Source organism: Peromyscus eremicus, chromosome X, assembly GCF_949786415.1.
Source record: "Peromyscus eremicus chromosome X, PerEre_H2_v1, whole genome shotgun sequence".
NCBI classification, from domain to species: Eukaryota; Metazoa; Chordata; class Mammalia; order Rodentia; family Cricetidae; genus Peromyscus; species Peromyscus eremicus.
The window spans coordinates 50,488,926-50,501,486 of NC_081439.1; the positions used below are offsets into that span (position 1 = coordinate 50,488,926).

The 12,561-nt window shown below is 39.0% G+C and overlaps 1 protein-coding gene across 3 annotated transcripts in view; it reads right to left on the reverse strand.

Moving 5' to 3' along the window:
- The window catches only part of Asb12 (ankyrin repeat and SOCS box containing 12), a 72,962-nt gene that overhangs the window by 11,609 nt on the left and 48,792 nt on the right, over positions 1-12,561 (reverse strand). For 2 of the 3 annotated variants that reach the window (XR_009376119.1, XM_059251212.1), the window contains exon 4: positions 10,344-10,431. The exons of the other annotated variant lie outside the window; for it this stretch is intronic. The gene's annotated coding sequence lies outside the window, so the exon portion shown is untranslated. The remainder of the gene's footprint in view (positions 1-10,343; positions 10,432-12,561) is intronic. 3 annotated transcript variants of the gene reach the window in all.

A 12,561-nucleotide genomic window follows, 5' to 3' on the forward strand; every position in this document is an offset into this window, starting at 1 on the left:
GCAACCCTAATGAAATTCCAGGAATGGAGACACACACACAGAGAGAAAGAGAGAGAGAGAGAGAAAGAGAGAGAGAGAGAGAGAGAGAGAGAGAGAGAGAGAGAGAGAGAGAGAGAGAGAGAGGAGAAGAAGAAGGAGGAAGAAGAGGAGGAGGAGAATGAAAAAGAGAAGAAAGTAAAGGGAGATACTTGCTGGTAAGAGGAAGAGGATCAGTGGGAATGGGAGAAGGGTGAGAGGATAATGGGAGGTGAAATAATGAAACCTATTGCTGTGTATAATTAATATATTCTAATTTATTTCTTAATCATTTTTAGTTCTTCTTTTGAGAACTCTCTCCAGATCCTTAGCCCATTTTTAAATGGGTCTTTTTTTATTCTTTGTTTTTTGAGTTCTCTATATATTCTAGATATTAATCCTGTCAGTGTTCAGCTGACCAAGAGTCTCTTCTATTCTGTAGGCATCCTCTTTACATGATTGTTTCTTTAGCTGTGCAGAAGCTTTTCAGTTTCATGAGATCTCACTTGATGGTTGGTAGCCTTGATTCTTGGGGAAATGAAGTCCTATCAGAAAGTTCTTTCCTACATCTATATCGCATAGGGTACTGCCTATGTTACCTTCTAACAGTTTCAGACTTCATGTTTAGGTCTTTGGAGTTAGTTTTGTGCAAAGGTGATAGAGTTCTAATTTCATTCTTTTGCATGTGAACATCCAGTTTTCCCAGCACCATTTGTTTAAGATAATTTCTTTTCTCCAGATTGTTTTTGGCATGTTTGTCAAATATGAAGTGGCTAAAGTTATATGTGCTCATATTTGGGTTTTTTATTTTGTTCCATTGATATACATGTTTGTTTTAGTACCAGTATCATATTATTTTTATTACTATGGCTCTGTAATAAATCTTAAGATTTGAAGTGGTAATCCCTCCAACATTGTTCTTTTGTTCAGGGTTGTTTTGGCCATCCAGGGTCTTTTGTGATAAATGATGTAATGATATTATAATTTCAAAAATACTTAAAATAAAGAAAACAAATGCATCTAATCAGTACATGTGCAAATGAACTGAACAGAGATCTTAACAAAGACAAATGGCCAATAAACACTTGAGAAATGTTTAACACCTTTAAACAAAGGAAAATATAAATGAAACTATTTTGAAATTCTATCTTACCTCAGTCATAATGGCCCCCAAGAACACAAATCATAATGAATGCTGGTGAAGATGTGGGGAAAGGTGATTCTTATACACTGATGGTGGGAATGGAAGCTGGCATACCCTTGAAACACTAAAAACAGAACCACCATATGACTCAATTGTGCTACTCTTAGGTATATACTCAAATTCTAAGTTAGTTATGCCAGAGATCCCTGAACATACATGTTTATGGCCACAGTATTCAAAATAGCATGCTATGAAACTAGTCTTTATGCTTGTTAATGGCTAAAGAAAATGTGGTGCATACACAATAGTTTTATTAAGTCTAAAGAAGACCAAAATGTTATAATTTTCAGGAAAATAGAAAGAACCAGAGATCATCATGTAATTAGGCAAAATAAATGAGCCATATTCAGAAAGACAAATATATTTTAAATATGTAGCACCTAGATTTAAGGTTTTTTTTGTGTGTGTAGAACTCAGACTGTGAAGGGGGAGCACAGGGTCTAATGGGTGTCAGCAGAGTGGAATAAGAGAGAGTAATGGGGGAAAGAAAAAGAATTCTCATACTAGATTAACAATATATGCATGTACACCTATATGATAGAACAGAAGAAGGGGACTATACTTGATGGGAAGGTAAACAGAAGGGGTAAAGGGAGAAGATAGCAGAGGGGTGGGAGATATGAGGAAAGTATAAGTCTGTTATTAATAAAGGACATAACAAGATAGTGTACAAAAAAAGAATACACTGACATCACCAGCTATGGTCACATATAGTACAATAGGTGTCAAAGTATTTCTTGTAACTCATAAATTTGTCTACACCAAGGCTCTAGCAATTCTTCAATTAAAGATAAAATTTTTCTACTGTTGTACTAGTTCCTGTTCGAGGATTCTGCTCATAGATTTGTGCTTTGATAAATTGTGATTCCTTTACATCTTTGTGTCTATCCCTCCAAATTAGGGGATAGTGTTTTGTTCCATGGTCTTGTTACTGGCCTAGCAAAAATGAAGATATTCTAAAGAGATACTTTTGTCTCTCAATCTGACCATCAGACTATTCAAACAATGGACCCCAAAGAAATGGAAATTGCCCTAAGAATCTCATGTTGGTAGAAGGTAAAGGCACCACCCAGATGGCAAATGTGTCTCACAAGAAAAGATTTCACACAGATCTAACAACTTGTCAGACCACTTTATGGGATGAGACCTAAGCCCAGACAGTGATGGGTCAGAGATGGACAGGGCCACACCTTATCCAGAAAAGTTCAGGTGTGGATATCTCTGGCCTTCTATTTAAATTTTAGTCTCATTTTAGGCCCTCAAGATGGACTTGAGGAAATCAATGGATCTCGTTGTCACTCTTCCCAGTGTGGCCACATTGAATAAATCTCCTTTTTCTGCTTTCCACTGGTAATACGATTATTTATTGAGGATGTGTGATCAAACTTGGCTTTGGGCAAGCCAGGTTTAATGACAAACTCAGTTCTTTAATGTATTTAAGAAAAGTTGTTAATTTTGTTTGTTTACCTATTTTCTTCTTTATGAGTTGGGATGACAATTTCCAAGATTTTCCCATGCTAACTTACAAACAGGAAAGCCTTTTATATTGTTACATTTCCTTTGAGGTCTTATAGATTATATAGAAATATTTTGATAACAAATTGCCTAGAGACTTTGGCTGTTATCTTTCTGCTATAAACTTCTAGTTTTACGACATTGTGGACAGAATGTCCAATCCATATGACTATAATTCCTTTAAAGTTGTTGGGGCTTGTTTTAGGGATAAAGATGTGGTTTACTTTGGTATGTTATATCAGAGCTTGAAAATGTGTACTCTGCTGTTGTTGGAGATATATAACAGATTTTGTTGGCTGGAGGGTTTTTTCCCAATCCTATATTCTTTTTTTTTTTTTTTGGTTTTTCGAGACAGGGTCTCTCTGTGTAGCTTTGCGCCTTTCTTGGAACTCGCTTTGGAGACCAGGCTGGCCTCGAACTCACAGAGATCCGCCTGGCTCTGCCTCCCGAGTGCTGGGATTAAAGGCGTGCGCCACCACCACCCGGCTCCAATCCTATATTCTTATTTTCTATTATTGTTATCAGTTCCTGAAAGAAGGATGTTAAAGTCCTCAACTACAATTATGTTTGTTTATTTCTCATTTAACTTCTATCAGGGTTTGTTTCATGTATTTTGAGTTTCAGTTGTTAGATCTGTGTTCATGTTGGGTCATAATGTCTCCCTCTTTCTTTGATTAGTTTTTTAATCCTTTGTTTCCTTTGTCATCATCCTGACTAGGCCTCCTGAGTGCTGGTTACAAATATTCTCCACTGTGTTCCCTTCTCTTTTTTGGCATAGATCAGATCTTATTTTGTAGCCCACCTTGGCCTTGAACTTGAAATTTTCCTTATCATTTATTTTTTAATTTATTTACTTGAGCCAGGGTTTCACTATTTAGCCATAGTTGGTCTGGAACTTGCTATACAAAGCAGGCTGGCACAAAAGTTATGGTGATTCTTCTGTCTCTACTTACTGAGTGCTGGAATTACATGTGTCACCAAATATGGCTTTCTATTACACTTACTGCCAATCTACCTATGTTGTTGTTGAATGTCAAATGAGTTACTTATATACAACACCTGGTAAGTTTTTGCTTTAATAGTCTCTGATATTCTCTTGTGGTATATGTAAAGTATTTTCGTCTAGATATTATTTATATTGATTTTCATTCTGTCTTCATGCACATTACCTGATCGAGTATTTTCAGTATTATGTCCTTGCATCATTTTTGTACAGGTTGCAAACAATATTAAAGTATGACAGTACTTGGTATGATACATGACTAATCACAGCCAATTAGTATTAATGTTTTACTACTCTTTAAAATATCGAAAAATAAAATCCATTTAGATCCTTTTACACCCTTTAGATAATATGACCTTAAGTATCAGATGTTACTTAAAAAAAAAATCTCCCACCTCCAAACCAGGACCATAAAACAGGCCTAAGACTTCAAGAAAACTGGAATGTGTTCAAACCCTATTACATGTCCTGGAACCAAGAGGTTCAAACATAGGCAGTCTGACTTATGATCCATCCTGTAGTTTACCCTTTTTTTTTTTTTTTTTTTTGGTTTTTCGAGACAGGGTTTACATTTTTAAAAAAGGCAGTTTCTGTGCTGACAGGCCTTCCTTCTTCCCTACTCTCCACTACAAAAATTGATGCTCGGGTCCTGCAAGGTGCATTCTCCCGAGCCCTTGGAGGCATCAGCCTCTCAGGCAAATAAAGTCTGGTGGATCCAGCCTGACCAGGACCCTTCCTTTGCCACGAGCCTTTTTCCAGTTACCATTTCTCATCTTTCCTGAACCTTCCAAGAGTCACTCTACTCTCCAATTTCACTATGGCTGAACTGTGGCTGCTATACAACCTGAAGACCTCACCCCATCTGGGACCATGATTTCCAGAAGCCTTCTTGCCACATGAATGGAGAGTTTTGTCTCCACTTATGTATGCCATTTTATATATTAAACTTCTAAGGCCAGTTCCCAAAACGCTCTCACACATTTTGATCTGGCCAACAGGCACTCTCTCTCTCAAATTTCCCTGCACTCTGCTTCTCTACACACACCTTCTCTTCCCCCAAACCCCATCTCCACAGTCTACCTTCCATTCACTTCCCTCTTTCCCTTCCTTGATCCCTGAAGCTCACCCTACACGCCTCAGGTCTAAACTGCTGTCCCATGGGCCTCTTTTTCTTTGATGCAGAAGGTCCAGTTGAGATCTGGGAACTTTTCCCTTCTGAGGGACCGTCTAAGTCCTGCCCAGAATAAGAAGATGGTTTTGGTCTTTAAGATTACTGATTATTTTAAGTTACTCCAGGTATGCCACAGAAGAATTTTATCTGCTCTATGGCACCAAACTGGGTGCTGCTAGGGAGGGCAAAAGCAGTAGCAGCAGAAACAGAATAATCACTATGTATAGGTTATATTTGTTCTGTGCTCTCTAAACTCACTACGAAGCAGGCTTGGGAGATGGGATTTTGCTCTGTGACTTTGGAATCAAGCATGTTTGTCTCAATGGACTCTAAAACCCCTATCCTGGACCAGGCTGGGGGAAAGGGAAACAACAAAATAGCCCAAGAACTAAAGGCATTGTGCCCATGTGGACAGCTAATGGGCAGACTATTTCCAGCATAGCTCTTACTATTATTGATTTCCTTATATAGGGATGCCCATAGTAAAACCAACTCTGGTACAAGGATACAAAGGTCTGACTATTGAGCTGCTTCTGACACCCTTTCCCTGATCCTGGAATAGAGCTGGTAATTTTATTTCCTTCTTCTCTATAACAAAAAAGGTCTCCTTAGATACTCCTCCTTCTAACACTAATGTTTATATATATTGTAGAAAGCAATTTGAACTGTTTGGTGACTAGAGACCTGTGAACAGAAACTAAAACTCTACTGTTAACCTAAGGCCTGGCTCCCTGTGCTGTTACCTCACACCGGTCAGGGTAACCTGATGTGGGTGCCAGAAGGAGGGACATTCCTTAGTGAGATTTGGAAAGTTACTCTTCACCTAGAGACAGACCAATCTTTTAAAGCACTTGTATCTCCTGACCTTCTGTTGTTGAGAGAGGGAGTCAGGCCCACTATTGTTTGAAACTAAAAGTAAATAATGATTAAATTTCCTCTCTCTGCCTTTTTAGAAGCTATCTGAGAGAGACCTCACACTGATACTAGCCATTCTAACAATTACATATAGACTGCTTCCTTGAGCTAAGACCATGGAATTCCTTCCTCTCTTTATTTTGCTATTTTGGTCCTACCTACATAGGCCACAGGTACTAAGGTATCTTTTAAAGGAAAAAGATGTAATGGTCCACATCTGTGAGATGGTAAATCCCATAGGGACTTGTGCTCTGATGAAGAATGAGCTCACTTTACCATGGAGTTGAACTCAGTATGAACAGAAAGCAACTAACTATATGGCTTACCATAATCTTGGCTAATAACATCATAAAATGGATAAATGTCATGTGACTTCAACACCATCTTGATTAATGTAACCACATGGCATAAACCAAAATGGCAGCACTATAAAGCTTCCCCATTCCACTGAACCCTCAGAGGATCACTGCATCTCTTTTTATATTAGACTAAGAAGATAACACCAGATCTTCAAGTTGTTTTCGTTATTTAATTTTTAATGGTTTGTTTTGTTTTAATTTTGATAGTTCTTCCATGATACATTTACAGGCTTCTTCCAATCTGGGAGCTTTAGCTCTCTTTAAAATAAGCAAAACAAAACAAACAAATGAGACTCCAAAGAAACAAAAACTCAAAGGCACACTGAGTGCTGATAGGGCTTGCTTTCTTACCTAAAATGTTCAAAATATAATACAAACTTACATGAGATCAGGGAGACTCTAAGGCAGAGGAACTTGCCTGATTTCATGGAGCAATCTGTGACTTCTTATCCTCCTCAACCTGACAAAATTTCAGAGCTCATGGCAGGTCAAGGGCTTGGTACTTTCTTATTAGCTATCACTTGTTCAAGCTACTGCTTAGGATGCACTATTGGGCCACTCCCCTCTACATGAGAGGAGAAGTTACTTTGGTTTACATCACACCCAACAACACAATGCCTTACGTAACATTAAAAATAAAGTTCTATTTCTCACCTTGATTTGTCCTACAGATGAGGTTAAATGAAAACCAGTATCTACCACTTAGAATGCAGGGCTTTCTGTCTTATGGTAGTTTGAATAAGAATGGCACCAATAGGCTCACATATTTGAATGCTTAGTTATCAGGGTATGGAACTCTCTGAAATGATTATAAGGATTGGAAAAGTGTGGCCTTGTCGGAGTAGGTGTGATCTTGCTGGAGATGTCACTAAGGGTGGGCTTTGAGGTTCAAAAGCCCATGCCAGGCCCAGTATCTTTCTCTCTCTGCCTATGGATCAAGATGTTGCTCTCAGCTACTGTTCTAACACCTGCCTACATGTTGCCATGCTCTGCACCATAACGATAATAGACTAAATATCTGAAACTGTAAGCAAGCCCCCAATTAAATACTTTCTCTCATAAGAATTGCCTTGGTCATGGTGTCTTTACAACCAGCAGAATAGTGACTAAGACACGTTCTATCTAAGTTAAATAGCTGTACCCTTAGATGTGCCTACCTACAATGACCACAGCTAGACTTGTTAAATGTTATACTCCTTCACAGAAAGATGAAATAGACAGGGCCATCCCAGCCAATTTTATACAATTAGGCCCTAGTTACATGAGGCTCAAGGTCTTACATAGGCTCTAGGGTGATAGACTAGGGAAGGCTAGAGAAAGGGTGCTCTACCTGTGTGGTTAAGAGAAAGCCATTATACATACAGGGTGAAGAGTCTTCAGTGTGACTGCTTCTGGGTCACCAACACTCCCATCAGTAACCACTTACCAGTCTCCATAAGTAAGCCCAATAAATTCAATGGTTCCCCAGGATGAACTCTAATGAAATGGGACTTTGGTTTGTCAGCAGAATCTTATGAGGACAGAATAGACATCACTTAGCACTCCCTACCACCACCCAGGAAAAAATCTCCCATGGATAGAGATTTTATTTATTAATGCTATTATGTCTCACAGTATTAAGAAAGGAAACCAGTAAGTAAAAGGAAATGCTAGAAGGATATAATCAAGGACTTTGTTTCAGTAAAGAACAGTTTCTACACATCAAAATTAAAGTGGCTGGATATTTCCAGAATGGAAAACTAGAAAGCTTATGCAAGTTATGAAAATGTGAGTAAGCCATTTAAGGTACATAAAGGTTGAGACTTAGGGATAATATATGTGCTATTAAAGTTTCTAAGGTCAAAGATCAACATTTACAAGAACTGGATGAAATGTATGTCGAATCAAATTTATTTAAAAGTGTGTGGTTTTTAATATATATATATATATATATATATATATATATATATATATATATATAATACAGTTATTAAAAGCACAAAACTAGTATAATTGAACTTCTGGGTGCTCACTCACCATATTTGGAGGCCTATACTAATATTGTTAGAAGGGTTAAAAGGGAGAATATTTCCCCCTTGCCCTCCAAAGTCAACTAGGTCCCTGAGGACTGGAGCATATAAAGTCCTGGAAGGTTTTGCTCCCATGAGTAGTACCCCTAACCAATGGGCTGGATGACCGGGAAGCCAGGGCTGCAAGCCAATCAGCCATCCTGTCCTTGTTCAAGCCGACCAACCCTAAATTAGGAGAGTAGGCCTTTCAAAGATTTAAAAACAAAAACAAAAACAAAACAAAACAAAACAACAACAACAAAAATAAAACGCCCTCAAGAAAGGACTAGATTTTTCAGGCTCCTGAGTCCATTTCCTCCCCCTATACTTTAAGGTCTTCCTCTCTGTTGCCTTGCTGGGTGTGTGTCTCAAATTGCTAACCAAGTGTTCCCTGCCTCACCCCGGCTTTCCCTTCACCTTGTAAAGATACTAGGAGTCCTTTGAAATTGTGAGGAGAGTTTTCTTAAATAAGCTTCACTTCTCATCATTTGGCAAAACTTTGTAAAACAAGAGACCTTACCAGTTCAAAATAAGCATACTTCACAAGAGCCTGTTATGCGTGTGTGCATAGCCCCCACTTCCCTGGGTCCATTCCTGTCAGTTCCCTCCAACCTTGCCAATGCAATCTCACCAACACCACCTTTGCTCCACAAGACTGTTGAGTGCCCTTTGGTGCTATCTATCTGCCTTACTGCCCTTACTGTGTTCCATCTTTTTGAGTCTTCTGGTTCTCAATATATTGCTGGGGACCTAACTTCCCTGTCACAGGCAAATACTTAACTGTCCCTGCCTATTCAAACCTGCTGCCACCCATGGTCTCCTAAAATCCCCCTCACAGTTTTTTTTGTTTTGTTTTTCTTCACACTAATATCTTTTGCATAGCAAAAGGGCCATATAATTCATCCCCCGTCTTGCTACTCAGAACTGAAACACTGCAACTGGGAATTTCTTTGACTCAATTAACTTCTGTGTTGTCATCTCTCAGAGAACCTTAAAGAAATATCAGATCAGCTTGACATCCTTCAATATCAAACTGATTCATTAACTGCAATAGCTCTCCAAAATTGAAAAAGATTATATCTCCTGACAATGTTGCTTCTACACTAGCAGACTCAACTGGCTCAGGATAGAACCCAAAGACTTAGGAACCAGGCTCAAAAAAAAAAAAAAATCAACAATAAGCCTCTTCCTCTGGATGGGATTTTGGTTCCCTCCAATCCTGCCCCAGCTTAATCGCCCCTTTCCCTTATTATCCTCATATATATGTCTTTACCGTGTCATTAAACTTTTTGCAGAAGTTCCTCCTGGAATGAATCACTGCCAACATTAGATCCACCACACAGGACACATTAAAAACAACATTCTCATAAAGTCATTCCAGACCAACAAACTTCTGAAAGAGGCCCCTTCTACCAGCACAAAGTAGACAGACATAAAACATCTTGTCCTATCTTTTATACATAAAGGGTATGAGATAAAGGGAATCACCCGCACCAAAACCAGGGCCATGCAACAGGCAAAAGGATTTAAGAAGCCTAATGCCTGAGGAATTCTAGAAAACAGCCAGCCCGCATCACAGGCCCTGGGGCCAGAAGGTCAAAAAACAGGCCATCTGACTTATCTCTCACTCTGCAGTTTATCCAAAAAAGGGCAGTTTCTGGGCTTGTAGAAGCCAGTTGCTCCCTATTCCCTACTTTCTACTACAAAACCTGATTCTCAGGCCCTGTATGCTGTGTTCTCCTGTACCCTTGGATACTGAGCCAAGGCATTTGGAGATGCCAGCCTCTCAGGCCAAGTCTACTCTCACCATTCTGAGGTTGAATTGAGTCTGTTCTTTCATTTTCCTATGATGACTTCCTTCTTACAGTTATAAATGTTGTTTCAGTTATCAAATATGATTTATAAAACCACCTTCATTAGCTATAGCCCCAATGGAAATTTAATCTTTGAGTCCTTTCTGGTGTTATTTTATCCCACTTGTTTATGTGATACTACCGGAATTCCCTCCATTCCCTCCTGTTTTCTTTAGGAATGGAAGAGCTTTCTCTGTGTTCCATTGTGTCTTAGCCATGCCTGGGATCAAAGGCACTGATGGACAAAAAGGCTTCCTAACCTTTTCTCTTGGTGTCACAGGCCATGGAGGTGGGGAGAGCTTCTTGGATCACTGCTTATTGTGGCTGTCTTCTGTCTGACCAATGTCTCTAGATGGAAAAGGTTAGAGATAAATGTCCTTCATTTGGTGGTTGTTGAGGTTGGAGTGTGAAACGTTCACCATAGTCTCCAAGAGTAAGCCAAATAAATGCTTTCTTCTCAAACTTACCTTTGATTCCAATATTTAATCAAAGCAGCAGAAAGGAAACTGGAAGACCTAAACCCAAGGCCTAGCCACAGCCATAAGTATCAACTCAAACCTAACCCTTAAACTAGCTCTATCCTTAGCATGAATATTAACACTAGCACCAAGATAGCACCATAGTCCAAACTCTAGACCAAATGTTTATCCTAGCCCAAGCTCTAACTATAACCCTCACCCTAATACCAGCCCTATCCCAAACATGAACCCCAAATTTAATATTAGCCTAGTCCTAGGCCTAACAATATCCTTAAAACAATACCTAACCTTCTTCCAATCCTAATCTTAAATTTAGACCAAATTCTAACCATGGCTCCAAACCTAAATCTAACCTTAAAACTATCTTAGCCTATCCCTAAGGAAAACCCTAAAATCTATCACTAGCTTTATCCCTAACCCCAACCTTAGCCTAACGCAAGTCAAAGCCACAGCCCTAATCCTAACCCTAGAGGATAATAACCCTTGCCCATAAGCCCTGCATATACCTATTCATAACATTAAACTTAAACTTAGCCTAGACCTATTCCTCACCCTAACACTAGCAATAAATCAAATCTGAATCCTAACCAAAACTCTAGCACTAATCCTAATCCTGTCCTTAACCATAACCCTAATCCTAGTCATAGGCCTAAACTTCAGCTTGGGCTATACACCAAGACTGTGTTTCAAATGAACGAACAAACAAACAAACAAAAAACAAACAAACAAAAACACCCCCAAAATATTTGAAATTATAAATTAATTATCTTTAAAGGCAAAATTAACTCCAATCCTAAATATTCCAATGAAACCAACTCTAGCCCTATCCTTATTCTAAACCTAAACCTATCCTTAGTCCTAGCTCAAAGCCTAACCCTTGCCTGTAGCCCTAGACTTAACCATAAAATTAGCCATAACATAAACCTCTGCCGTTGCCCCAACTCTAGCCCTAGCCCTAACCCTAGCCACAGTCATGACATTAACCTTAAACATAATATTACAACTAGCCCTAATGCTAGACCTAACCTTAATCCTAGCATTAGCTTTAAACCTAATCAAAGCCCTAACATAGCCCTAGACATAAATGTTACCACGCTCAAACCGTAGTCATAGCATAAACATAACCTATATTCTTTCTTAAAAATTTTCTGTTTATTGTATTTGTATAAGTATTTTGCCTGCCAAAAGAGGATGCCTGATACCCTAAAACTAAAGTTATGGATGGCTATAAGCCATCATGTGGGTACATGGAACTGAATATGGGTCCTCTGGAAGAGCAGAAATTGTTCTTAATTGCCCAACTTTCTAACTCCTAGTCCAAACTCTTTTTTATTATTATTAACTCTTTTTTAATTTATTAAATTTTTTCATTTTACATACCAATCATAGCTCCCCTTCCTCCCCTTCTTCCCCTCCCCTCCTACCTCCCCCTCCCCTCATCCCCATCCACTCCTCATATGGGATAAGGCCTCCCATGGAGAGTCAACATAGGCTGGCATATCAAGTTGGGGCAGGGCCAAGCTCCTCCCCCCTGCACCAAGGCTGAGCAAGGTATCCCACCATAGGGAATGAGCACTAAAAAGCCAGCTCACGTATCCAGGATACAGGGTTAAGGCTAGGTAAAATGTTTGGGTTAATGTTTATTGCTAGAGACAGACCTAGATTAAAGGACATGTTAGAGGTATAGCTTGGGTTAGGTTTCATGTAAGGTTTAAGGCTAGGGCAAGGGTTGTTGATAGTGTTGTTTTTGAAGATATTTTAAGAGGAAATAATACCACCCACCTTCCTTGATTCTCTAAAACAGTGGGTTCTCAACCTTCCTAATGCTGCAACCCTTTAATACAGTTCCTCATGTTGTGGTGACCCCCAACTATAAAATTATTTTGTGGCTACTTCATAACTGATGTAGCAATATTAATGTAAATATCTTTGGAGACAGAGGTTTGCCAAAGGGCTTGTGACCTACAGGTTGAGAACTCTGCTCTTAAAAAACATACAA